The sequence below is a fragment of the Lactuca virosa genome, chromosome 9 (genome assembly GCF_052849685.1).
Source record: "Lactuca virosa cultivar CGN04683 chromosome 9, Lactuca_virosa_CGN04683_v6, whole genome shotgun sequence".
Classification (NCBI taxonomy): domain Eukaryota; kingdom Viridiplantae; phylum Streptophyta; class Magnoliopsida; order Asterales; family Asteraceae; genus Lactuca; species Lactuca virosa.
The window spans coordinates 231,626,408-231,654,089 of record NC_136434.1 but is presented as its reverse complement, the minus strand read 5'-3'; the positions used below and the strand labels follow the sequence as shown (position 1 = coordinate 231,654,089).

The window sequence follows — 27,682 nt, the reverse complement described above, 5'->3', positions numbered from 1 at the left end:
TCGATGTTCGGAAGCAACAACACCGTACGTTCAATCCAGAGTCGTCACTTTCTCGCCTTCAGATCTGGATCCACAATCGATCCATATTTCGTAGTCGTTATCATCAATCAACATGGAATCCAAAATCCTCCAATGATCTAGGCTTAATTGTCGTTGATCATCAACAATTCATGCTTAATTGCTGTATGAATCGTTACTTTCTTCCAAGTTCAAACCCTACACTTCTGTCGTCGACCATCCATAAAATCGACCCTGTGAGGATTTCGAATCAGGTGATTATCTTTCAAATTGGTGCTTAGTTGTTACATTTTTATTGTTATTTGAAGGTCCAATTCTGAATAAGGTCTGATGCAATTCTGATTTATATACCCAAACCTGTAATTTCTTTTAGGCAACCACTTATGAAACCAAAACCTATCAAATGTTCTTTGTCAGGAAGAAAAAGATTACCCCTTTTTGCAGAAATATCTACAATTGCTTACCAATTTCGCCATAACTTGAAATTCAAATTATTTTTACTTTCTATTTTCAGGTTATGTGAGGAGGATGACTCATCGTATCCCAGGAATACAATTCGGTTATACGCACCCAGTTGGTTTTGAGATTTCAAAGTAAGTTTAATGTTGCACACCAACTGTTTGATAAAATGCTTAAATCAGATTTTTGAATTACTCACACAATACCCATCATGTTGCATCTCGATTAACACCATGTACTCATGTAGTACCATTTAAGGTATCTAATATGACCAGTACCAATTAACTTCAAGCATAATTGATCTGTAGGATCCAATTCCAACATGATTCATAGCAACCATCAACCCTCAGACAATGAAAGGTTTGTATAATATTTTCTTTAATTATTTACAAAAAAAAATTATTTCGTCATGCAAACATTTGACAAGTATATTTTGTTATTCTATATTATTTTTTTTATAAAAAAATGTAACATCTTTTTTAACAAAGTAACCGCATAGCTAGAATCTCATATGCAGACGAAACAGTGATAGGATGGATTCTCCTTCCGGAATTGAGGTACATACTATTACTCTAATACTCTTTACTTCTTGCCAATTACCTCAAGAATCAGTGATTCCAATGTTCTCTTTTTCTAGAGACAGATTACTAACATCCGACGGAGTTGATGTATTGAATGGCTATCATGAGATGTGGATAAAAGCGCATTTTTGGTAAAAGTCTTCTCATTTCACATTTTTATTTACTTTTTTTTATAAGAAATAGCTAAGAAAGCTTCCAAAAGTATGTCACTTGCATAAAAAAAGAAAACTAACTATCTTCAAATCCTTCTCCTTACAACCCACCCCACAGGGAACAAAAACAAAAATGCGCCAAGTCGACACTCTCTAATCTGTTTGATAGTAATCATATGATTAAGTGCTTGATGGGAATATGGACCAATAATAATCATATGATTAAGGAAACTCTAAGGTCTGTTTCTCTTTTTTCTTTATTGAGTGTTATCTGTAAATGGTGTTTCTTATTTGAGCTGAATGAACCGTCACTGACTATTTTACCCTTTTGTTTGGAACTAATGCGAATGAAAAATGGGTTATTTGTTTGATAACCGGTCTGAATGTAAATTCTAGCTGACAAAAAGATTACCAATTAACGAAATATCCAAACAAAAGTTATTTGATATAATAATGATATATATTTTTAAATATTTGATATGAATAATTATATATTTATGAAGTATGTAAATAAAAAAGTATTAAATATAACAAGTAATTACAACTTAGCAAAATTCTAAGGTTCCGAAACAGCCACATTAAGTCAAGTTATTTAATAGGAATCATTGACTGTCTGATTTACATTATTTGTTGTGTTTGTTATTTTTGACATGGATTTTATGAGTGATTAAGTGATGTGGTTTTGTATTGTAGATTGCACCAGATTGGAGGGAAGCTTTATCACTAAAGAACGCCATTGAAGATCGTATCACAAAAGGTGTTGTTTTTGTATTGTTATGGATTTGGTCAAAAATATTTAACGTTTCCAATTCATCTATTTTTTTTTATTAGTAATCTTTTAGTTTTACACAAAAATGTAAATGTTTTTAGTAGATAAAAAAGTAAGGTTAATCTAAAAAATACATTGCCAAATATTTTTACAAAGCAGTTTTAATGTGGTTTGTTGGTTTGTCAGCCACACAAAGGGACACATAAGTTACTATGTAACTTGGAAAAAAAAAAAAAGAGGACCCTGCTGTGTTTACAGGCGACACACTGTTGGGTGGTGTCATTTCCTGATATACATTTTCTGCTAAATGCTAGAAATAGCATTCTACTTTCATTTTTTATTTCTCATGTTGTATTTTTTTTTTAGTTTGTTGCTGGTTGTGGCAAGTTTTTGAGGGTACAGCAGAACAGATGCATGAGTCACTATGTGTGACTTTGGCTTCTTTGCCAAAACCAACTAAAGTTTACTGTGGGCATGTGGTAAATTAATACTTATATTGTTTTTGTATTTGTTAGTTTGTACTAAAATTAATTAATACTAGATGTCATATTGTATACATGCCAGACACAATCTGGCCTTGCAAGTATTCCATCAACCATTGAACAAGAATTAGAAACTAATCCATTCATGCGATCTAATCTACCTCAACTTCAGGTACTCTTGCTGTTTTTTGACTTTTTTAGGGAAATATGGAGGCAAACCTCGTCCTGGTGGTCCAAGATCTACCTTATGCATATCCTCACAGGTAAACCATTACCCTATCCATTCCTTCCAAACCGAAATTCTTTCCTGATTTGAGTTCTTCAGTTGATAGATTCAATCGACATTTTGCTCTATATCACAACACATGTATGTGAATCATTTATTCAACAGGTTGGATGCAAAATGGGCTGCACATTCTGTGCAACTGGAAGTATGGGATTCAAGAGCAACCTCTCAACAGGAGAGATTGTAGAATAATTAGTACATGCTTCTCGATTATCACCCATTCGCAATGTTGTTTTCATGGTAAATACCTCAAAAAAAAACTTGTTTTCCTTGAAATTTATGTCACTACAACTGATACCATCATCTTGTATTCAGGGAATGGGAGAGCCATTAAACAACTACAATGCTTTAGTTGAAGCTATTTGAATAATGACAGCATTCCCTTTTCAGCTTTCACCCAAGAAAATTATTGTCTCAACGGTTTGTTTTGTTTGCTCCATTTTACATCCTCAATATTAGTCTTTTTAAGAACATTTCTGGATTCATATCTATCATTCTCATAATTTCTTGTAGGTTGGAATAATTCATGCAATAAACAAGCTTCATGGTGACTTACAAAATATAAACCTAGCAGTGTCTCTTCATGCACTAGTTCAAGATATTAGGTGTCAAATAATGCCTGCACCTCGCGCTTTTCCTTTAGAAAAACTTATGAATGCTTTAGCAGAATATCAAAAGAAAAGGTAGCTCTTTTTTTGCTTCTTTTTTTAATTTCCTCAAAGTGTAAAATTACTAAAATACCCTTCTGGTATTGACTTTACAGTCAGCAAAATATTTTCATTGAGTACATAATGTTGGATGGTGTGAATGATGAGGAGCAGCATGCCCACCAGCATGGTAGATTGCTTGACACATTTGAAGTGGTGAGAATGAGATTCAAATTTGTTTTTAGAGTAAATTACAATTTTTGTCCCTGAGTGTTGCTGTTTTTTCAATTTTGTTCCCAAAAACTTTTCTCTTGCAATTTTTGTTCTTATTTACATTTGATTCACATATGAATCACATGTTATTCACATGTAAATCACATGTTATTCACATATGAATCACATATAAATCATATATGAATTAGATGTGATTCACATGTAAATCACATGTGAATCACATGTAATTCATATATGAATTACATGTGATTCACATGTAAATCACATATGAATTACATGTGATGCACATGTAAATCATATATGAATTAGATGTGATTCATATATGAAGTACATGTAAATAACATGTGATTTACATGTGAATCTCATATAATTCATATATGATTTATATGTGAATCACATGTAATTCATATGTGATTCACATGTAAATCACATGTAATTCATATATGATTCACATATAAATTATATGTAATTCACATATTAATCACATGTAAATCACAAGTGAATCACATATCAATTACATGTGATTCACATGTAAATCACAAGTGAATAACATATGAATTACATGTGATTCACATGTAAATCACTAGTGAATCACATATGAATTATGTCGATATGCACACATGCATTTTGTGTGAGTGGTCTTTGTTAATTATTTTTTTTAATTTTCTTGTGAATTTCACATTTGAATCTTTAAAGATACAATCACATGTGAATATCACATTATATAATAACATTTGAATCTTACATGATATAATCACATGTGAATCTTACATGATATATACTTGTGCATTTTTCTGAGTGTTCTTGCATTAATCAATTTTTTTTTTAAATTTTCTTGTATGTTTTGAAGAATTTGTTGAAAATATTGAAGATGTGAAAAGTGGTAAATTGAAGAAAATATAGAAATGTTGAGATGAAGAAATAATAACATTGTGAATCTTTGTAGTTTTTTTATATTTTATTTTGTATCGAATAAAATACTTGTATTATGTTTATAGATTGATTAATAAAAATAAGATTTTTATAATTTACTTACGAATATTATAGTATAAGAAATATGCATATATGCATTTGAAAAAATATGTATATATGCACCTAAAACGTTGATTTTTTTGTTAAAAAATGCAGTTTTGAAAAAAATTGCACTTTTTTTATAAAAATTGCAGTTTTTTTTTTTTTGAAAAAAATACAGTTTTTCTGAAAAAAAAAAATTGCAGTTTTTTGAAAAAAAAATTCAGTTTTTTTGAAAAAAAAATACAGTTTTTTTCTAGAAAATATGCAGTTTTTTTTTAAAAAAAAATACAGTTTTTTTTTGAAAAAAAGATGCAGTTTTTTAAAAAATATTTTTTTTCATTTTTTTTAAATTCATGTTTTTTGAAAAAAATTAAAAAATCTCCATTTTTTTAAAAAATCGAAAATTATTTTTTTTAAAAAAAATAAATCCAAAATTTTGAGTTATTTTGTTAATTTTTAAACATTTATATTAATATATTAAATAACACAAAAAAGTTAAACATTAAACGAGATTGGTAAGATGACGATCATGTCCTTAACGAATTACTTTTGATCCAACGCTCCACTTTTAGTTCTCGGGTTCTCGGAAAACTTTGAGTTCTCAACCGATCTCAACCCTATATATATATATATATATATATATATATATATATATATATATATATATATATATATATATATATATATATGTTCCATTCAGATTAAAAATAAAATAGAGATCTAGAGATTCAACCCCATCCATGTATTTCAAATCTGCCGCTCTAACCCCCCGGCGTACCGGCGCGGCAGACCTGGTATAATCATAAATGATTATACAGCGCCGCCCGTTCCTTTCTCCTCCGCCACCATCCCCACCACCATAACCGCCACCGCCACCACCACAACCACCACCTCTGACACCAGCCGACCCTACCACTGTCACCTCCGTTACTTATATCACTGCCACCTCTATCACCACCACCTCTTTTGTCACCAACTGTCATAATCATTTATGATTACTCAATCTGTGAAAAAACATATATGTATAATTATTTATGATTAGGCATACACCGTTGTTGCCGGTACGCTGGAGCATTAGACCGGCAAATGAGAAATATATGACTAAGGTTGAATCTCAAGATCTCTACTTTTATTTTCATCTCAAACGAACCCTCCCCTATATATATATATATATATATATATATATATATATATATATATATATATATATATATATATATATATATATATATATATATATTCAGGTTCATTTGAGACCATGTTAATTTTATGAGACTGTGAGACGCAATCTAAAAATAATTTTAAAATGCAAAACAAAAGGAAAAATCCAAAAAATTCTTTTTTTACTTATTATTTTCATCACTTTATTTACCTAAAAAAATTTAAAAAAAAATTACCTTTTTTTTTTTGAAAAATACGTGATATATTCTAATAGAATATTACACTGTAAATATTCTAAAGTGATTTTTAAAATGTTCGAATTATCTACTAGATTTGTCAGATATATAAAATATTCTAATATTCTACTAGGCTGTTCTAATATTCTACTAGAATATGTAAAAAAACGGTAATTTTTTTATTTATTTATTTATTTTTTTTAATTTTTTTTTGGAAAAAATAAATGACGAAAATAATATTTAAAAAAAATTTCGAAAATTTTTAATTACTTTGCATTTTAAAAATGTTTTTTTATCTACAAAATGAGTGGCTAGGATTACGTCTCACGGTCTCACAAAATTAGGTCGTCTCACATGAACCTAACAATATATATATATATATATATATATATATATATATATATATATATATATATATATATATATATATATATATATATATATATATATAGGCTTGCAAAAACCGGTTTTTTTAACCGGGCCGGTTTAGAAAACCGATTCGGTTCTGATCAACCAAGTCAAAGCGGTTCACCCGGAAACCGGTTCAGTTCCAAACCGGTCCACCTCCAAAAAAATCCAAACTTATATATATATCGGTTCGGTTTTACCGAAACCGGTTCAGAAGAAACCGGTTCAAAATCGGTTCGACGCATATAAGGTTTGTTAAATAAACTTCAAAAAAAATTTGAAAAACTTTGTTACATTTTGAAACTTCCTCTTATGCATAATCCATGCCATTATCCGATAAACCTAAATTGTAACAAATATTTTCAATTAAAGTTTCAACCCCCCCCCCCCCCACATTTAGAGTCGGATTCAAAGCGGCGGAACAAGTAATAGTGGGAGGCATTTCTTCAAAATATTTTTTTAACATTGCTTTTATCGGTTTAATCATATTAGCAAACATTGTGCTTCTCATTTCAAATTCATTTATTTTCGCACACATAAAAAAATTTGGTTTAAAACTAAACAACTTGTAGGTTAATAAACCCCCGATAAAAAAGTAGTTACTTTTTTAAAAACATCAAGCATGTCCGTAACAAGTTTGATAGTATCCCAACTATATTTCGGATAAGTCGTAACCGTATTACGATCCGCAAGGTTGTCATTAAACATTTTTCAAGTATATTTTTGACGTAAGGCACATTCAAACATTTTGCAAGTGGAGTTACATCGGGTATTATTTTCACAATTCGGACCTAAGAATAGGGCATTCGCATCAGCACAAAATTGCATATAATTATGATATCCAGCATTACTATAACTAAAAATATCTTTTAGCATGTCTTTGAAACCATCGTTTATAGTTTCGATGCTAGTTAGTCCATTTTGCACAACCAAATTAATGATATGTGCAACACATCGACTATGAAAAAAAACACCATAGCAAATTGGTTTATATTTTAGTTTTAGTTGTCCAACCGCGACGGTGTTGTTTGATGCATTATCAAAAGATATAGAAAAAACATTTCCTTCAAGTTTATAAGTTTTGATCACACAATCTAAAATTTTAAATAAATTTCTACCGGTGTGCGGATACTTAAACAATTCAAACGTAATTGTACGCTTCATCACTACTCAATTATTTGGATTAATCCAATGAGCATTAACACAAAGGTACGCATCCGATGAACCGTGAGGAGCCGTCCAAACATCACAAGTTATATTCACACCGGTATCTAAAGATTGAAATCCTAAAATCATTTCATTTTTTGCAAGTTTCCACATTTCAATACAATCACGTCTAATAGAAGTACGACTCACATGGCAATATCGTGGTTGGATAGTATCTTGGATGAGTGAAGTCAATCGTTTGTTGTCGAAGTGGTCAAAAGGCAAGCATTCTTGAATCACGAACTTCGCCATCCTATCCCGAACTTTAGCCAAATCGTAACTCCACAATGTTGTATCATTCACCATTGTTGTTTGATTATGTCTCGGGCCAAATTTCACCGTGGGGCATCTCTTGGTCATATGAGTTTTCAATATCAAATTCTCATCTTCATTGAAAAAGCACCACATTTCTTGCATCGCGCTTTTCTTGAACCGCTCGACATTACACACAAATCAAAATTGCCCCAGATAGCCGGATTTCTATTTGTTTCTTTGATGCTAACAACGGTAAGATTGTTTGACGACTCTCCAATACCAACCGAAGCTGAATCCATTGCTTAACTTGAGAGTGTTTTTTTTTTTATCTAAGAGAGGTTTTTTGAGGTTTGGTTAAGCCAAAACATCTAATAGCTATTTATACTATCAAGTATTGGTGAAAATGGCCAAAAGGGACCAAAAAACGAGTATGTAGCAGCCTTAAACGGCTATATAGCCGTTAGTATAGGACAAAAAAACGGGCAGAAATCTTGAAATCAAAAAACCGGTCCCAACGTTTGGAAATGCGAATTGGTATAAATCAGCGGTTCGGTTCATCGGTGAACCGGTTCGGGGATGAACTGGTTTTCGGTTCAGTGACCTCGGTTCGTGAACCGGTTTTTTTGCCCAAGCCTATATATATATATATATATATATATATATATATATATATATATATATATATATATATATATATATATATATATATATATATATATATATATATATATATATATATATATATATATATATATATATATATATATATATAGGCTTAGGTTATTGTATTCGAACTAATTATTGTACATCTATCGTATGCTATGATAATTACTAAGAGAATAAGTTGTTTAGCAATGCGAATACGTTCAACCTTACAAGACTATCGTCATTTTCATGCATTCTCGTTAATTATTATTATTTTTTGTTCTCACACATCGTTTTTCACTCATTTTCATTGTGACAGAATACGACCCAATAAAACATTCTGACAGAAATGAGAATAATAATAATAAGTGTATAATAACCTTATAGACGATTTAATTAGTGAGAATGTGTGTTAATGACAATAGTTATGTAAGATTGAACGTATTTATATTATCAAACAAAATATTTTCTTTATTATTCTCATAGCGTACGATAGATGTATAATAATTAGTTAAAATACTTGAACCTAGCTCTCTCTCTCTCTCTCTCTCTCTCTGTATATATATATATATATATATATATATATATATATATATATATATATATATATATATATAAAGGATAATGTGATGACTCTTTTTTCGGTTAGGACACCTTAAAAAATTTTAAAAAATTTTAAAAAAAAAACAAATCATAAAATCGAGCATAGTACTATATAGGAGAGAAAAACAATTGGAAAAAAAAATTGGTTCATTAAAATTAAATCATGGATCATTTTTATGATCCATGATTCATTTTTTTTATCAATGATTCAATTTTAATAATACAAAAAAAATCCTACTTTTTTTCTCTCCAAAATAGGACTCTGCTCAATTTTATGATTTTTATTTTTTTCAATTTTTTAAGGTGTCCTCACCGAAAAAAGAGTCCTTACCGGAACCGGACCATATATATATATATATATATATATATATATATATATATATATATATATATATATATATATATATATGGTTTTCTAGAGACATAAAGTCATGTTGATTAACTAAAAACGATTGTAAGATTTTCTTGTCCCATTTCACATGTCTCTCTCTCTCTCTCTCTCTCTCTCTCTCTCTCTCTCAACATATGCTCGTGAAGATCAAAATTTTCCCCTTTTTGAATCGATCCCATATACACCTCAAGAAAATCTAGACCCACCCCTCAATCCATGAATCAACTATCTCCATTCTCTTTAGATCATTCCCATATCAACGTCTTCTTTCTTGGTTGCAGGTTGTAATCATAGAATAGGTAATCCTGTCTTTTTCTCTCCCCTTTTGTGTATCTCACCCTCCTAGAAAGCTCAATCACATATTTGGTTTCACTATTCTTTTTTGTTTTTGATTTACAAGGATGAAGAAAGTGTTGATGGAATTGCACTGCTATAAAATAAATGTTTAATGACACGCGAACTAAGACACGCACTGGTTTTATGACACACAAAAGCATGTGTCGTAAAATAAATGTCATTTTTTGTGAAAATTAAAGGATTTACGACATGCATTTATGTATGTTATGTTTTAGTGTCATTATTGAAAAAAACACAATACACCATCAAAATATGCATGTCATCTTGTATGATGTGTCTTATAATTCCAAAAGTCGCTTCCTGTCTTCTCAAAATCAACAAGAACTAGGGCTTCATAACAAAATTTTGAAAACTCCCTCCTATTCTATAGAATCTAACTTTTCTCCAAAAGCCCTAATATGCAACCCGCCACCTTCTCCGCCACTCACTGACGTCTCCACCTTCATCACCTCTTACTACCATTTGCTCTATTGCAGGCCCGACCCAGGTATTAGGCGGCTTGGGAATGGGCTTTGTATATTAACATATATAAATAAGGGTGTATTTGGTAACGAATGCCAATGAATTTTTCAGATATTGTTGCCACTAAATCCTAAAGGTAAAGCTTTTCTCTTGTGCTTTGTTTGTTGTAATGGTCTCTTACAAATGGGTAAACCTATTACTTTTGAGCGCTACAATGCATGGGATCAGTTCTCCCTAAGAATGGAAGATGACATTTAGTTGAAGATGAAAGGATTCAAGGTGAATCCAAACGTTTCCATCCACCGTCTCTTTATCTTTTACTTCTACTGATACTAATTCTTCTTTCATCCAGTTCTAGTAAATCTATTTGTAAGTTGTTATTTGTTTAATTTCACTAGTTTGCATCTTTTTTTAATATCATATCTCATATGTATTCACGGATGGTTCTTAATGATATTAGGGCTTTTGATGGCATTTCTTACTAACGGCTCTTAGATTTCTATTGAGGTCTAACAATTTAATATAATTGTTTAACCATTAAAACCTGGTATTCATTAAATCTTCTAAATGTGTAGTATAGAACTATAGAAAATGGAAAAGCACACATCAACATTCTTGATTTTGGGATTGATATGGTCAAAGGAGGTTAGTCCCTATTTAATTTTATTTCTATTATTTTATTGTGGCACAATAAGTTGAAGCCTTTTAGTTTCAACCTTTAATAGATGGAATATCATGTTTGGAAATTGGGATTTGCATTGTATAAGAGTTAGTAATAAGGTGAATATTTCTTAATATTTTAATGAATATATGAATGTGATTGTTTACTTTAACCTACAAAGATTTTATTAAATCAAGCTTTCAAATTGTTATTTTACAATTCATGTGGTCTTGATTAGAATTATACACTTATTTATCTATATTCCTTCATCATTTGTTTCATGTTAATAGATTAACAACCTCATTGACTTTCTTTTCACATGTTCTGACACAGAACACCAACATAAAGATAAAACCAATAGAAACACCAACTGAAACGAAAGCATGTTTGTTTGATTTTACTAACTTGAAATAGTTTTGTAGTATGTGTTGCTTGGACCATTGGTGAGAAAGGTTATGAATTCAAGACTTGAATGTGATTACAATCTAGCAAGCGATTGAGGTTTCCACATCTCTTAAATCAAAATCTTGATAACTAATACATAAATACTATTTCCTTATCAGGGTTGTAAGTGTAACTTTTATCAACTTTGTGTTATTATATGCATAGACTCTTTCATGTAAATTAACATTATAACCCATACCATTGTTTCCACAATTCATCAATTGTGCCTTAGCCAATTACAAGTTATAGGTAACGACATTTATATCCATAATCCTCCCTCAGTTATGATCATATATTCGAGATCCATTCTATATTGGTGTCCTATAATTATATTTTATATTAAGCCACGTGACAAGTTTAATGTCTCATTAAAAAGGAAAGAACCATGAAGATTTATACAACAAGCATCCAAAAACGTTATATATGTATCATTTCAGTATTTATGTCCCATTAATTTTATAAAATTATACTTTAAATAAAGACAACCGAAAACACTAGTAAAAAATTTCCCTTTATTTTTTTCCCAATTTAGGAAGACATGCAGAAGTTATGAGTTGGTGGTGAAATATTACCTCACTACCACCAAATGGAAAGTGATGACATATGATGTTGTCGAAGGACCGTAAAGTTTAAAATCAAGCAATAAAGAACAAGTATAATCAAAAATCAATTTTGATTAATAAATCTCTCTAAGAGAGAATGCAAAAAGCTATAACTTTTACAGTAAACCCTAGAACTACCTATATACTATGAATTACACAAAATATGAAAATCTCTAAAAATTATGGATTTAAACAAAACTATACAAGATAAGATCCTAATCACAAAGATATCAGATCTGATAAACGAAGTGCCCAAGAAATCTTCATGTTGGCATTGACGAGATCTGTAAAGCGTGTTAGACATTATATAATAATCAACGTGAAGTGTGTTTGACTCATCAGACTATAAGGTTCGACCTTACAATCTCCCCCAATCTGATGATGTCAAAACTTGTATTTCATGATACGGCTTGTGTCATAATGGAAAGACTATGATACGGCTTGTGTCATAATGGAAAGACTATGGTTGGCACATAGCACCTCGTATTTCATGTTTGATATGTATGACTCGTATGTTATGTATGGTATATGGTATTTTTGGGGAACTCACTAAGCTTTGTGCTTACAGTTTGTAGATTATGGTTTCAGGTACTTTCGGTTCGAAAGGGAAGGGCCCGGCTTGATCGCAGCGCATACACCCGTGTTTTCCACAACTCGTGATTTTGGGAATGTACTCTGATAATTATTTTTATTTGAAATACTTCTAAATGTTTGAATAAAGGATAAATGAGTGTTTTGATTATATTAAAAATGAAATTTTTATCCTGTGATTTTCGGGACGTTACATGTATTCCCCTATAGCTTTTGATGATAAAAGAGATTTCAAGCCACTCATTGTAGCCATACTTCACAACGTCGAACACAAGAATTTTCTCATAGTATTCACATTTATCATTTTTTCTAGTAAGATGTACAGTGAATATTTTTTATATTTGGGTTTAGTACATATCACTTTTACAATAGGATATGGATATATTCTCCTTGAAAACATATCGACATATTTGAAAAGATATATCTTTGTGTTCATTTCATCCATCTTCTTTTTCTTCGTAACTTCATTGTCGAAGTGTTTAAACATTTATTTTTTTATCCATATTTCCTTCATCAGTAACCATATCCTCAATGAATTTGTAATCATGCTCTAGAATAGTTCTATTGTGCAATGCATGATTATGTTCAGAAACAAAAACTTTCACTTCTTCTACTAAAAACCCCAATTCCTTAATCTTTTCGGAGAGAAGAATAGTCTTTAGATGTTTGACTGGATGAACAGAAGAAGAAGTTGTAGCCTTCCTTTTTCTAGACAATGGTTGATCATCATCGAACTCAACTTCACTAGCAGTGTGACGCTCCCCCTAACGTTGAGTCTCCCATCAGTGTGTTTCACCCCCTAAGATTTAGAACCACCATGCCGCTCAACATTTGGCATGATTGTAGAGATGGGAGCAACATTATCAAACACTGAATCTCTTATAGATCCAAAAACCCTTCCTCATCAAACAATCCTCTAAATAATCCTCATTTTTTACATCACCTTCAGGAAATAGAGGATAAATATCAACAATTGCAGTTCTTGTGATAGTAGTTGTAGGCCCTGAGGCTGGAGTTTAGGTAAATGGATTTGGTGGGGTGGTGGTGGATTCGAGGGTGGTGGAGGTGATTGTAGTGGTGAATTGGAGGGTGGATAAGAGTGTGCTGGTGGTGGATGAGATGGAGGAGGTGGTGGTGGTGGTGGTAGTGGATGAGAGGGATAGAACTTCCAAAAGAAGGAACTACGATTCATTTAATCTCAACAACATCAGCCTCAACATGTCCTAGGCGTTCAACAAACACATCAAAAATCCCAATAAGCATATACAAGGCTTCTAGCATTTATTATTATAGAGAAGGGACTCACACTAAACAGGTTGAGTGGGTATATGCACATATCTTGACTCTTCATGATCAAAGGTATTATGACCAGGAGATTGTGATTGAGTTTCATCCATACCAAAAATATGTTCTAAAACAGCTGGTTTTAAAGGAATACCTTGCTGAAAGTAGGAGGATGAGGATATGAAGTAAATGTTCTTATTTAGAAGTGGAGGAGATCGAGCAGCAACAACAACATGATCAGGACGGCATATCATTGGATGTCAAATAGTGTGATAGATGGTGATTAAGAGCGTTATCTTTTTCTGCCTCTTCATCGATAGAAGACTGCGAGTCAGATAACCTTTTAGAACTTTCTTCAGTAGAAGGTACATCAGTGGATGGGGCATGCAAAGCTTGAAACAGACGTTTCTCGACGTCATATGGATTTCGAGTCCATTTCACCATTCAGTGAGTAATAGATGGGTCTTCAAGCTTTAGGGCACTGTTGATCAATTTTGAAGATATGATTAATGGAGAAAGTTCATCAACAAGTTGTCCTAGATACCATGTGCCAATTTGTTCTAGTTCTAATGAAATCCACCAAGGATAAGGAACATATATGGGACATTTCTTTCCTTTGATGATGGACATAAGCTGATTAAAGATGAGCTGAGCAAAATGCAGATGCTTATTCTTCACCATGACATATCGAATGCGAAGCTTGAAATGATTGAGTTGATCAAGTCTCGCTGTTTTTTTTTCCACTTTCTGATAACCCCTATAAGATACTTCCAGCTAGCAGGAAGATACTTGAGAAGAGCATTCTTATGACTATTATGAGTACCTTGGATAGATCATCATACCCTAAGTTGGGAAGAATTTATTTGCACTGTGCTTCAGAAGGAAGATTAGAACTAAGCCAAACAAGTAAGATGAAGAGTATTCCTAATGAATTCACAGTGATACGAACATTAAATCTTCCATCTCTAAAGCTACCAATTTTAGCTTCAGAACTTTTGTCGTAGGGGCAAGAGTAGTAGAATTAATAGATGTCATTTCCATAAAGAGGAGATGCGTAGTTCATAGAAAAGAGTATGAGTTTTGCAGAAACTCAATAAAATTTGATCCTTTATTCTAGAAATCTGTAAGAATCACAGTTGATATAGAGAAATTTGTTTCTTTGATGGTAATGGGAGTATATGGAGTTTTTTTAGCCTTGACAACATTTGTAGGAGGAGAATTAGAATAGAGAACCGACATTGATACATAAGAAGCTTTCTAGGGTTTTCAGATTTGATAGAATTTTTGGCAAAGATTTGAAGGAACGTAAACTTTGAATGGTGAATAACCTCTACTTTTATAGAAGGATAAATTTATGTGATTAACCTCTACTTTAATTAAGCATCTACAACCAAAAACGTGTAAGAATGAGATACTCTGCTTTCGACCATTCATGGCTTCATACGGTGTCATGTTGAGATGGTGATTGATGATGCTTTGATTTTGAGTGAAGTAGAAAGTGGAGACAGCTTCAGCCAAAAGATAGAGAGGAAGGTTTGCAAACTTCAACATTGATCGAGCGGCTTCAACGAGAGTTTGGTTTCTTCTTTCAACCATACCGTTTTGTTGAGGAGTGTATGGAGTAGAGAAATTGTGGTCGATGCCTTTGTCGAAGAGGAATTTCTCAATGGTGGTATTAGTGAATTCGGAGCCATTTTCACTTCGGATTCTTCGAACAGGGACTTTGACAAGAATTTCAATTCCTTTGATGAAATTAATGAGTTCAGAGCTGTTTCGGATTTTAGCCTAAGGAAGAAGACCCAAGTGAACCTTGTGTAGTCATCAACAATCACAAGAACATACTTTTGTGATGTAGATTTTCTACGGTGGATGTTCAACAGAGATTGATATGAAGAAGCTCTAATGGTTCCGAAATGGACTTTTCAATGATTACGGGATGACATTTCTTGAATTGCTTCCCACATTCACACGCAGCACAAAGATGATCATTTTTGAATTTGAGGAGTAGAATACCTCATACCATTTCACCAGAAACAAGATCATTCATGTATCGAAAGTTGATATGAGCGAGCATACGATGCCATAGCCAACTTACATCAGGAACGGCCTTTGAAAGAAGACAAAGTTGAGGCTTTTTGATGATCATTTTGATGTCTAAAGGATACATGTTTTTGATGCGATCAGGTTTAATAAGACATTCTTTTCGGTCTTTTGTCATAACGTAGCTATGCTTTTTGCATAACTAAATTCTTCGGTTTGCATCGGTGATTTTAGCCACACTGATCAGATTATGCTCGAGATCAGCCACATACGCTGCATTGGAGACAAAGAAATTTCCATTGGTCAAGACGCCATAACCTCGAATTTGTGAATTTGAATTGTTGCCATATGTCACGTAACCAGCGTTAGGAGCGAGCTTTAGATCACACATAAAGTATTTCTTCCCAGTCAAGTGCATGGAACAAGCACTATCCATATACCATATTGTATCTTGTTCCGAAGCACAAAATGCCTGCAAAATCAATGCGTTTTGAAGTTTTTAGGCTCTGAGTTAAACTTAGGGACTTTCGCATGGGATTTGGACTTGGATTGTGACTTTTAAGCAATTGGCATCTCGGAGGGCTTGTTCTGAGATTCTTTTAGAAAAAAGCAAAATGTCATGGTCTTTTCATTTATCCAAAAATCGTATTCAACCAATGGTTATTTGGATACTACTTTTCTCGGAGCAACAGTTTTCTGAGATGTTTTAGGAATGACTGTGTTTACAGATGTTACAGATGTGTTTTCAGACTTTTTACTTTCCGTTCAAACTTTTGCTTCGAGTCTTTTGAAGATTTCTGAACAACAGTGTTCCTAGAAACTTGTCCTTTGTTTGCTTCTTTCGAAGGCACATTAGGTTTTAGAAATTGTTTTGGTTTGAAAATCGTGCCATCGGATTTAGCAATAAACACAAAAGAACAAACTGTCCAAAGAGAGTCGGTTTTAACAGAATGAGTCTCAACAGTGACCTTTTTTGTACAATTATTGACATATTTGTTTTGAGAAACCTAACTAGCGTGATTAGATGGCATGTTAAGGATCCTGGCAGGCATGAAGGTATTGTGGTTCCTAGTAGCTAGACTAACTGTTCGAGACACTTTCTTCTCGTACTTCTCAATGAATCTGGAATCTTGCCTAGACCTACTATCTTTCTTAAGGACATTCTTAGCTTCAGTCTTTGGGTGAACAATGTCTTTCTTATTCAGCCAAGGTTTCTTCCAAGAGTCAGATGATGACTTGGAAGTTTGTCCAGTTGATGGATTGTTGGAACGAGGCATAATTGGCACTAGAGTCAATTTCAAAATCACATCAGAGTTAGAGATACAAGAGTCAGATGAATCATCACAAAAAAATTTCTTCATCTACATCACTATCAAATGACATCCAAACGAAGTTGGATTTGTTAGAGTCATGTCCATTTATCTCAGGAATGATTTCCTCGACACCATAATTGTTTAGTAGGTCGGAGTTCAGAGACTGAACTCCAGTACAACTGGTGTCAGGGAAAGATCCCGAAGACTAATTTAGGTCCAATGATATCAGAGGCGGAAGAGGCATGGAATCAGGATATTTAATAGTGATAGGTTTGAACTCAGGAATCAGAGATTGGAAGTGGTCCAAAGTCTATCACACCCCGAAACCGATGGCGGAAACGTTCCGGGGCGGAGGACGTCAGTTGAAACTTTGTCTGAAACTTTGTTTGAATTACATCCAATAGCTTTATATAGTATAAACATAAAACTCTTATTGCTCCAGTTCCTCGAAAATCCAGCAAGTACCTGTCTACTGATTTCCTGAGAATACAAGCAGTTTGAAAGAGTATCAGCATAAAGCTGGTGAGTTCATAAGCGGTGGTTTGTAGTGAAAATCGTTGATGAGTTCGGAAAATATTTGTATAGTTTTAAGAAAATCCGATATTTTCCTTAGTGAAAATGTAGTGTTATCAGTTCTGTAATAAACCATAAATATCTTTATGTTTCCAAGAAAATCCGATATTTTCTTTAGTGAAAATGTAGTGTTATCAGTTCTGTAATAAACCATGAATATATGTATGTTTCCAAGAAAATCCGATATTTTCTTTAGTGAAAATGCAGTGTTATCAGTTCTGTAATAAACCATGAATATATGTATGTTTCCAAGAATATCCGATATTTTCTTTAGTGAAAAGGTAGCGTTATCGATTTCGTATAAAACCATGAATGTTCGTTACGGAAAACTGTAGTGATGTGCGAAAATACTACCTCATGTGACTAGTTAAAACTAATCATGAAGTATAAGTATTTTGTATGTGAAACCATTGCATAATCGGTTCTGTTTGAAAACCCTGGCTTTAACCAGTATACGTAGTTTGTATCAGTTCTATTTAGTAAAAATAAAACTGTTGAAGAGTGTCAGGTTGTAAACTAAAGGTGATTTATACATAATGTGAGTCGTATAACCATGATTGATATGACTATAGACCTTTCCAACGTTCTTCAGGCGTCGAGTTAAATGACATTTGTACATCTCAGGCGTGCCCGCCTAACTGTAGCTAGCAGTCCAGATGTGGGATTGTCAGTCCCGAATAGATCTATTCACAAATCTCACGCTCTCCCTCCAGGAGACTCTGGTTATACTATGATAGGATTTATCCCTGTACACCCAAGGGTACAGTAGTGAAGTAGCGCCTCACAGTATCGTACAATCTAGCTTACATGTAGTGTAGTAGCGTTCTATCGTAGTGAAAATCCGTATGTATACCGTATATAGTGATAATTACAGTTATGAAAACCATGATAAAGTAGTGATGTAACTGTAAACTATTTCTGTCTTAGTGCATATGTTTAGTAGTGAAAGTTTTCTGTATTCGTTATGTTTATAAAATCTCAAACTATACCGATTATAGTTTGCATGTATAGTGAATAGCGTGTCCGGAAAACTATGCATATTTTAGTGAAAACGTCCCTTATGCTCAACACAGTACAAAAGGGTTAAAGTATGAGATTTGCATAAGTTTTGAAAACATTTATGTTTAGCTTGTATTCCCCCCCTGAAAACATTAAAAATACTGAAAATGTAGGGGTATGAACTCACAGTTGTTGTGGGAAAGCGTTGACTGAAATGAAGATCCTCGAGTTGTTGCACGTGACAATTAACGGAATCCTATTATCAAATAAATACATATATGTATCTAAATTAGCGATTTCGTTAGATAACGTGTTAGAGGAACACTTTTATTCGGTTGAGGAAAGTTACCGGGACTTGATCGAATCGATGAAAGTGAGTTTTCAGCCAAAAGCACCACTTAAAAGGTTTTTACGGTCGTGAACAAGGGTTTTCGGTCGACTGGTAGTTTACGGTTTCTGAAGACTTGATGAGTTTACGGCCGTAAACTCAAGAACAGAGTTTACGGTTTCTGAATGCTTGGACCGTAAACTCAAGAACAGGGTTTACGGTCTTTGAAGGTGGACCGTAAACTCAAGAACAATGGTGCTGATTTCGGGGAGATAAGTGCTCCAGACGTTCTTAAGTGACTCCAAACGGTGTTTCTCGATGTTTCCCAAAGTTTGAAGGTGTTTTTAGGTGTTTACGGTCAAGGTTCTTAGAGAGAGAAGGAGAGAGTTTTTGGCCAGAAATGTTCAAATGAAGGTGGAGGTCTCGTATTTATAGGGGTTTTGTCGTCGGTGGTGGGGGTCCACTCTTTACTGTCCGTAAACGGGTTTACGGTCGTAAACGGGTTTACGGTCGTAAACTAGTTTACGGTCGTAACCTCACTTAGACCGGAAATGTTGGGTTTTTCGAGATATTTGGGTTCCCGCGCGATTTTTGGTTCCGACTCGTAAATAATTTAATTATATATAACTAGATTATTTTCTAAACCAAGAAGTTTGACGGAAAAGTTAATGAATTCGAATTTTTATTAACGGAAATCGCGTAATGGAAACGGTCGAAGTTTCGGGTTGTCACATCATCCCCCCGTTAGAGGGAATTTCGTCCCGAAATTTGAACATAGAATACAAATCATGGATTAGGAAAGAGATGCGAATATTTCTGTTTCATCTGATCTTCGCGCTCCCAAGTGAATTCAGGTCCCCGCTTGGCATTCCAGCGAACCTTCACTATCGGGATGCGACTTTGTTTCGTTCGTTTGATCTCTCTGTCCATGATTTCGACCGGTTCTTCCACGAAGTTAAGGTTCTCGTTGATTTCAATCTCATCGAGAGGAATCACAAGTGTCTCATCGGACAGACACTTCTTTAGGTTCGATACGTGGAAAACAGGGTGGATGTTGCTGAGCTCTCGCGGTAATTGGAGTTTGTATGCTACGGGACCGATCCTAGCAAGGATCTCAAACGGTCCAATGTACCTTGGGTTTAGCTTTCCACGCTTCCCAAAGCGTATCATGCCTTTCCAGGGTGAGACCTTCAGAAGGACGCGGTCACAAACCTGGAACTCCAAGGGTTTTCGTCTCTTATCGGCGTAGCTCTTTTGTCTATCTCGTGAGGTTTTCAGTCGTTCTCGGATTTGCACAATCTTTTCAGTTGTCTCTCGGATGATCTCAGGACCAGTGAGAGTATTGTCGGGAACTTGACCCCTGGCTAGCTGCGTGTCACCCACCTCAGCCCAGCACAGAGGGGATCTGCACTTACGGCCATAGAGGGCTTCAAACGGCACAGCCTTGATGTTGGTATGGTAGCTGTTGTTGTAGGAAAATTCAGCCAAAGGAAGATGAGTGTCCCATGATGCACCGAAATCGATGACGCAGGCTCTCAACACGTCTTCCAATGTCTGAATTGTTCTCTCACTCTGTCCATCAGTCTGCGGATGATAAGCCGTGCTCATATCCAATTTAGTTCCAAGAGCTTTCTGTAGTGACTGCCAGAACCTCGATGTAAACCTGCTATCTCGATCGGAGATAATGGATGCAGGTACACCATGAAGGCGAACTATCTCTTGAAGGTAGATCCGTGTGAGTCTCTCCATCTTGAAGCTTTCTTTGATTGGCAGGAAGTGGGCGAACTTCGTCAACCGATCGACAATTACCCAGATGGCATCGTGCCCACTCGGAGATCTGGGTAACTTGGTGATAAAATCCATAGTTATCCCTTCCCACTTCCACTCAGGTATTTCCGGCTGGTGAATTAGACCTGAGGGCTTCTGATATTTGACCTTCACCTTGGCGCAAGTCAGGCGCTTGCCCACGAAGGTAGCAATCTCTACTTTCATGTTTGGCCACCAATAGAGCTGTTTGAGATCCAAGTACATCTTATCCGACCCTGGGTGAACGGAGTATTTTGTCCTATTAGCTTCGTTCATTACAACCTCTCTGTAACCACCGAACTTTGGGGTCCAGATCCGGTCCATGAAATAATAGACTCCGTCTCCCTTGATCTCTAGGTTCTTTTCCATTCCTCTCAATGCTTCACCCGGCATGTTCTCTGGTTTTAAGGCTTCCATCTGAGCCTCCTTGATTTTTGCGCGGATAAATGGGAATGGATGGTCATTGTTAGTGCCTTCACCTTACGCCCCAAATACTCCTTTCGACTGAGGGCATCTGCTACCACATTTTCCTTGCCGGGATGATAGTGAATTTCGCACTCGTAGTCACTGAGTAGCTCGACCCATCGTCACTGTCTCATGTTTAACTCCTTCTGATCAAAGATGTGCTGCAAGCTCTTATGGTCGGTGAATATAGTGCACTTGGTTCCATAGAGATAGTGTCTCCAGATCTTTAACGCAAAGACCACTGCTCCCAACTCCAAATCATGGGTTGTGTAATTGACTTCGTGTGTTTTCAACTGTCTCGAGGCGTAGGTGATAACCTTTACTCGTTGCATGAGCACACAACCTAGGCCCTAATTGGATGCATCACAGTAGACCACGAAGTCTTCTGTCCCTTCAGGCAGGGACAAGATAGGTGCGCTGCACAGGGCCTGCTTCAATGTTTGAAATGCAGTGTCTTGCTTGGCTTCCCAACTGAAGGTTACACCCTTCTGTGTCAGGGTAGTTAAAGGCTTAGCGATTCTGGAGAAGTTCTGGATGAACCTGCGATAATAGCCCGCGAGACCCAAGAATTGTCGGATTTCTGTGGGTGTCTTTGGTGCAGACCAATTCTCAATCACTTTGATCTTGGAAGGGTCCACGTGTATTCCTTCCTTGCTAATCACGTGTCCAAGGAAATTTACCTTCCTGATCCAGAATTCGCACTTCGAGAGTTTCGCATATAGTTTTTGTGCCCTTAATGTTTCCAACACCAGCCTTAAGTGTTGTTTATGATCATTCTCACTCCGCAAATAGACAAGTATATCGTCGATGAACACAATCACGAACTTGTCTAAGAAAGGGCGGCACACCCGATTCATCAGGTCCATGAATATTGCCGGTGCGTTGGTTAGACCAAAGGGCATTACTACAAACTCGTAGTGTCCATAGCGAGTTCGAAATGCTGTTTTGGGAACATCATTCTCATGAACTCGAAACTGATGGTACCCTGATCTTAGATCTATCTTTGAGAAATAGTTGGCTCCCTGAAGTTGGTCGAAGAGATCGTCGATTCTGGGTAAGGGGTATCGGTTCTTGATGGTAAGCTTATTCAGCTCTCGGTAGTCGATGCACATCCGGAAAGATCCGTCTTTCTTCTTCACGAATAAGATCGGAGCTCCCCAGGGTGAGGAACTCGGCCTTATGAATCCTTTTCTGATCAGCTCATTGAGTTGGCTGGATAATTCCTGCATTTCCGCTGGCGCTAAACGGTAAGGAGATTTAGCTACAGGAGTAGCTCCGGGGATCAAGTCGATACGAAACTCGACTTGGCGCTCGGGAGGGATTCCTGGGAGATCTTCGGGGAAAACCTCAGGAAAGTTACAGACTTCGGGGATGCTCTCGAGGTCTCTAACTCTTTGCGTCTTATCAACAACATGAGCTAGGAATGCATGGCACTCCTTCCGCAGATGCTTCTGAGCTTTGATGCACGAAATGATACGGAGGTTCGAACTGAGCTTATCACCATAAATTATAAGGGTTTCGCCTGAGGGAAGATTGAGACGGATAGCCTTCTCGAAGCAAAGAATATCAGCATGATTGGACTCAACCAATCCATGCCGATAATGACATCGAAGCTTTTGATGGACACAGGCATAAGGTCGATGGGAAACGAATAATTGTCTAGAGTAAGAGTACAGCCTATGAATATGTCGTTAGTGCTCTCCTTCTTTCCGTTAGCCATCTTGACGGTAAATGTTTCGGTTAGAGGTTGGGATTTACATTTGATTAGGAGTTTGAATGCATGACTAACAAAACTCCTCTCCGCACCATAATCGAAAAGAATGCATGCATGAGAGTTATCAAGGAGGAACGTACCCGTAACAACGGTAGGATCAGCAACTGCTTCCTCCTGGCCCATCACCAGAACTCTTCATGTATTGCCACCAGTTGTTGCCTTGGGGCAGTTTCTCCTGAAGTTCCCAGCCTCTCCACATCCATAAAAAGTTTGACCAGCGCCCGCTCCCTGAGCCTGGTTGGTTGGTTGAGTCGGTGTCTTGCAGTATCGAACTGTGTGTCCTTTCTTTCCACAGCTGTTGCAACTCAACTCACGGCAGGGTTCGTGATGATGGAAGTTACACTTGTTGCACAGGGGTAGCTTTCCAGCATAATCACTGGTAGGAGATTGAGTGGTTGGGACAGTGGTTGGAGCAGCAGCAGGAGCAGTAACAGCATGAACTGCCACTGTTTGTTGTTTCTTGGAGGGCTCCTGCGAAGACTGGTCCTTTCGTTTGTTACCAAACTTCTTCTTCTTCCCACCACTTTCCTTTTGTGGATCGGAGATAGCTGCCACCTCATCCAGATGGATTCCATGATCGATCAGAGTCTGTGCCAGATCCTTGGCACTTTCAAAAGTAATCGGTCTAGCAGCCAAGACATTCCTTTTTGTTGGTTGTGTCAGTCCCCAGATGTACCTTTTAATTTTCTTGCTTTCCGGGGTCACCATTCCCGGACAGAGGAGAGCTGGATCACAGAATCTAGCGGTGTAGGCAGCGATGTCGGAACCCTTCATCTTCAAGTTCCAGAGTGCGTGCTCCAACTTTTGCACTTCGCCCCTCGGGCAGTACTCCGTGAGCATGAGCTCCTTCAGTCTTTCCCAACCCATGACATTAGCCACTGGCAGGGTTAGGGTTTTGACTCGACCATTCCACTAGGTCAGGGCTCGGTCGGTGAAGGTGCACGCGGCGAACTTCACCTTATTTGCTTCAGAACAGACGTAAATTTCAAAGATGGATTCGATCTTCTCGAACCATCGAGTCAGGGCGATGACACCTCCATTTCTGTCGAAGGACTTGGGTTTCGCAGTCATGAAGTCCTTGTAGGAACACTCTTTTTGATGTCCCTGACTTCCACCTGGTCTCTGTGGATCGGTTCCACCTCCAGCCCCACCAGCATTCACTTGTGCCATTGCTGCAGTCACGGCGGCGGTAACTGCAGCCTGAAACATGACAGGGTCGAACTGAGGGGGTGGTGGTGGTGGCGGAGTGTCGTTGTTTCTTCTGATGGGTCTTGGTCGGGGAGGCATCTCGTTCTAGAAATCAATCAGGAAGAGGAGGATGGTAAGTCCTCGAGATATATAAAACAAGATATATCTCATCCTGATAATAAAAGTATACTACCGAGCGATAAGCACAGAAAGCTTACTAACACAAGTAAGTTATCGCTTAAGGAAGAAGAGGTAGTAACACTTAGAGTGAATCTGTATACTGAGTTTGGCTCTAGCGAAAATACTCCTATAGTATTTTATGTGAGATGATGTTTGGTAAGTTTTAGGCCTGCTGTAACACCACAGTCACTCCCAAGCACATGTTGGTCATGTCTCGACTGAATATAGTTGATCATGCTATATTCACCCTAGACATGATTACATAACTGCCCAGGTTTAACCGCAGCGTTCCAGCATCCAAATACTTTTGTTCTGTTCTACTAGTGACGCAAACTTTGTTATATATGCATGCTCGTATACTTTTTATAAAAATACTTATATTTTTGAAAGTATACTTTTAGCGTAGAGCACTTAGGCCCCTTAGTGTTTATAGTTGTATACCACGTAAGGTTCGGTATACTAGTTCGCTATAAACAAGGGCTCTGATACCAATCAGTCACACCCCGAAACCGATGGCGGAGACGTTCCGGGGCGGAGGACGTCATGTGTAGCATCACAACCAATGAATAACAGCAATCATAGCAACACAACCATTACAGTGAATACTTAAATAAAAATGTTTACATCAGTTGAAACTTTGTCTGAAACTTTGTTTGAATTACATCCAATAGCTTTGTATAGTATAAACATAAAACTCTTATTGCTCCAGTTCCTCGAAAATCCAGCAAGTACCTGTCTACTGATTTCCTGAGAATACAAGCAGTTTGAAAGAGTATCAGCATAAAGCTGGTGAGTTCATAAGCGGTGGTTTGTAGTGAAAATCGTTGATGAGTTCGGAAAATATTTGTATAGTTTTAAGAAAATCCGATATTTTCCTTAGTGAAAATGTAGTGTTATCAGTTCTGTAATAAACCATAAATATTTGTATGTTTCCAAGAAAATCCGATATTTTCTTTAGTGAAAATGTAGTGTTATCAGTTCTGTAATAAACCATGAATATCTGTATGTTTCCAAGAAAATCCGATATTTTCTTTAGTGAAAATGTAGTGTTATCAGTTCTGTAATAAACCATGAATATCTGTATGTTTCCAAGAAAATCCGATATTTTCTTTAGTGAAAAGGTAGCGTTATCGATTTCGTATAAAACCAAGAATGTTCGTTACGGAAAACTGTAGTGATGTGCGAAAATACTACCTCATGTGACTAGCTAAAACTAATCATGAAGTATAAGTATTTTGTATGTGAAACCATTGCATAATCGGTTCTGTTTGAAAACCCTGGCTTTAACCAGTATACGTAGTGTGTATCAGTTCTATTTAGTAAAAATAAAACTGTTGAAGAGTGCCAGGTTGTAAACTAAATGTGATTTATACATAATGTGAGTCGTATAACCATGCTTGATATGACTATAGACCTTTCCAACGTTCTTCAGGCGTCGAGTTAAATGACATTTGTACATCTCAGGCGTGCCCGCCTAACTGTAGCTAGCAGTCCAGATGTGGGATTGTCAGTCCCGAATAGATCTATTCACAAATCTCACGCTCTCCCTCCAGGAGACTCTGGTTATACTATGGTAGGATTTATCCCTGTACACCCAAGGGTACAGTAGTGAAGTAGCGCCTCACAGTATCGTACAATCTAGCTTACATGTAGTGTAGTAGCGTTCTATCGTAGTGAAAATCCGTATGTATACCGTATATAGTGATAATTACAGTTATGAAAACCATGATAAAGTAGTGATGTAACTGTAAACTATTTCTGTCTTAGTGCATATGTTTAGTAGTGAAAGTTTTCTGTATTCGTTATGTTTATAAAATCCCAAACTATACCGATTATAGTTTGCATGTATAGTGAATAGCGTGTCCGGAAAACTATGCATATTTTAGTGAAAACATTCATTATGCTCAACACAGTACAAAAGGGTTAAAGTATGAGATTTGCATAAGTTTTGAAAACATTTATGTTTAGCTTGTATTCCCCCCCCCCCTGAAAACATTAAAAATACGGAAAATATAGGGGTATGAACTCACAGTTGTTGTGGGAAAGCGTTGACTGAAATGAAGATCCTCGAGTTGTTGCACGTCACACTTAACGGAATCCTATTATCAAATAAATACATATATGTATCTAAATTAGCGATTTCTTTACATAACGTGTTAGAGGAACACTTGTATTCGGTTGAGGAAAGTTACCGGGACTTGATCGAATCGATGAAAGTGAGTTTTCAGCCAAAAGCACCAGTTAAAAGGTGTTTACGGCCGTGAACAAGGGTTTTCGGTCGACTGGTACTTTACGGTTTCTGAAGACTTGATGAGTTTACGACCGTAAACTCAAGAACAGAGTTTACGGTTTCTGAATGCTTGGACTGTAAACTCAAGAACAGGGTTTACGGTCTTTGAAGGTGGACCGTAAACTCAAGAACAATGGTGCTGATTTCGGGGAGATAAGTGCTCCAGACGTTCTTAAGTGACTCCAAACGGTGTTTCTCGATGTTTCCCGAAGTTTGAATGTGTTTTTAGGTGTTTACGGTCAAGGTTCTTAGAGAGAGAAGGAGAGAGTTTTTGGCCAGAAATGTTCAAATGAAGGTGGAGGTCTCGTATTTATAGGGGTTTTGTGGTCGGTGGTGGGGGTCCACTCTTTACTGGCCGTAAACGGGTTTACGGTCGTAAACGAGTTTACGGTCGTAAACTAGTTTACGGTCGTAACCTCACTTAGACCGGAAATGTTGGGTTTTTCAAGATATTCGGGTTCCCGCGCGATTTTTGGTTCCGACTCGTAAATAATTTAATTATATATAACTAGATTATTTTCTAAACCAAGAAGTTTGACGGAAAAGTTAATGAATTCGAATTTTTATTAACGGAAATCGCGTAACGGAAACGGTCGAAGTTTCGGGTTGTCACAAAGTCTCAGGAAGGGACGACAATGGTGAGACAGCGGTATTCGAATAAGTATGGTTCAGAATGTCTCCCATAAACGTTAGTTTTTGAAGTTCCTTAAAGGGACAAACAATTGGTTTCGGAAATTCGCTTCCGAGACCTGGTGCTTTGGACCATGGGTGACGAAAA

At 36.0% G+C, this 27,682-nt stretch overlaps 1 long non-coding RNA gene and 1 pseudogene across 1 annotated transcript; both read left to right on the top strand.

Moving 5' to 3' along the window:
• Positions 1-241: 241 nt before the first annotated feature.
• LOC145136173 (uncharacterized) lies at positions 242-1,352 on the top strand. Its single transcript, XR_013720271.1, has 3 exons — positions 242-272; positions 533-611; positions 786-1,352. It is a non-coding gene; the product is annotated as an uncharacterized LOC145136173 (long non-coding RNA).
• A 212-nt stretch (positions 1,353-1,564) lies between these two features.
• On the top strand, positions 1,565-3,664 carry LOC145140389 (uncharacterized; annotated as a pseudogene).
• Positions 3,665-27,682: the final 24,018 nt, after the last annotated feature.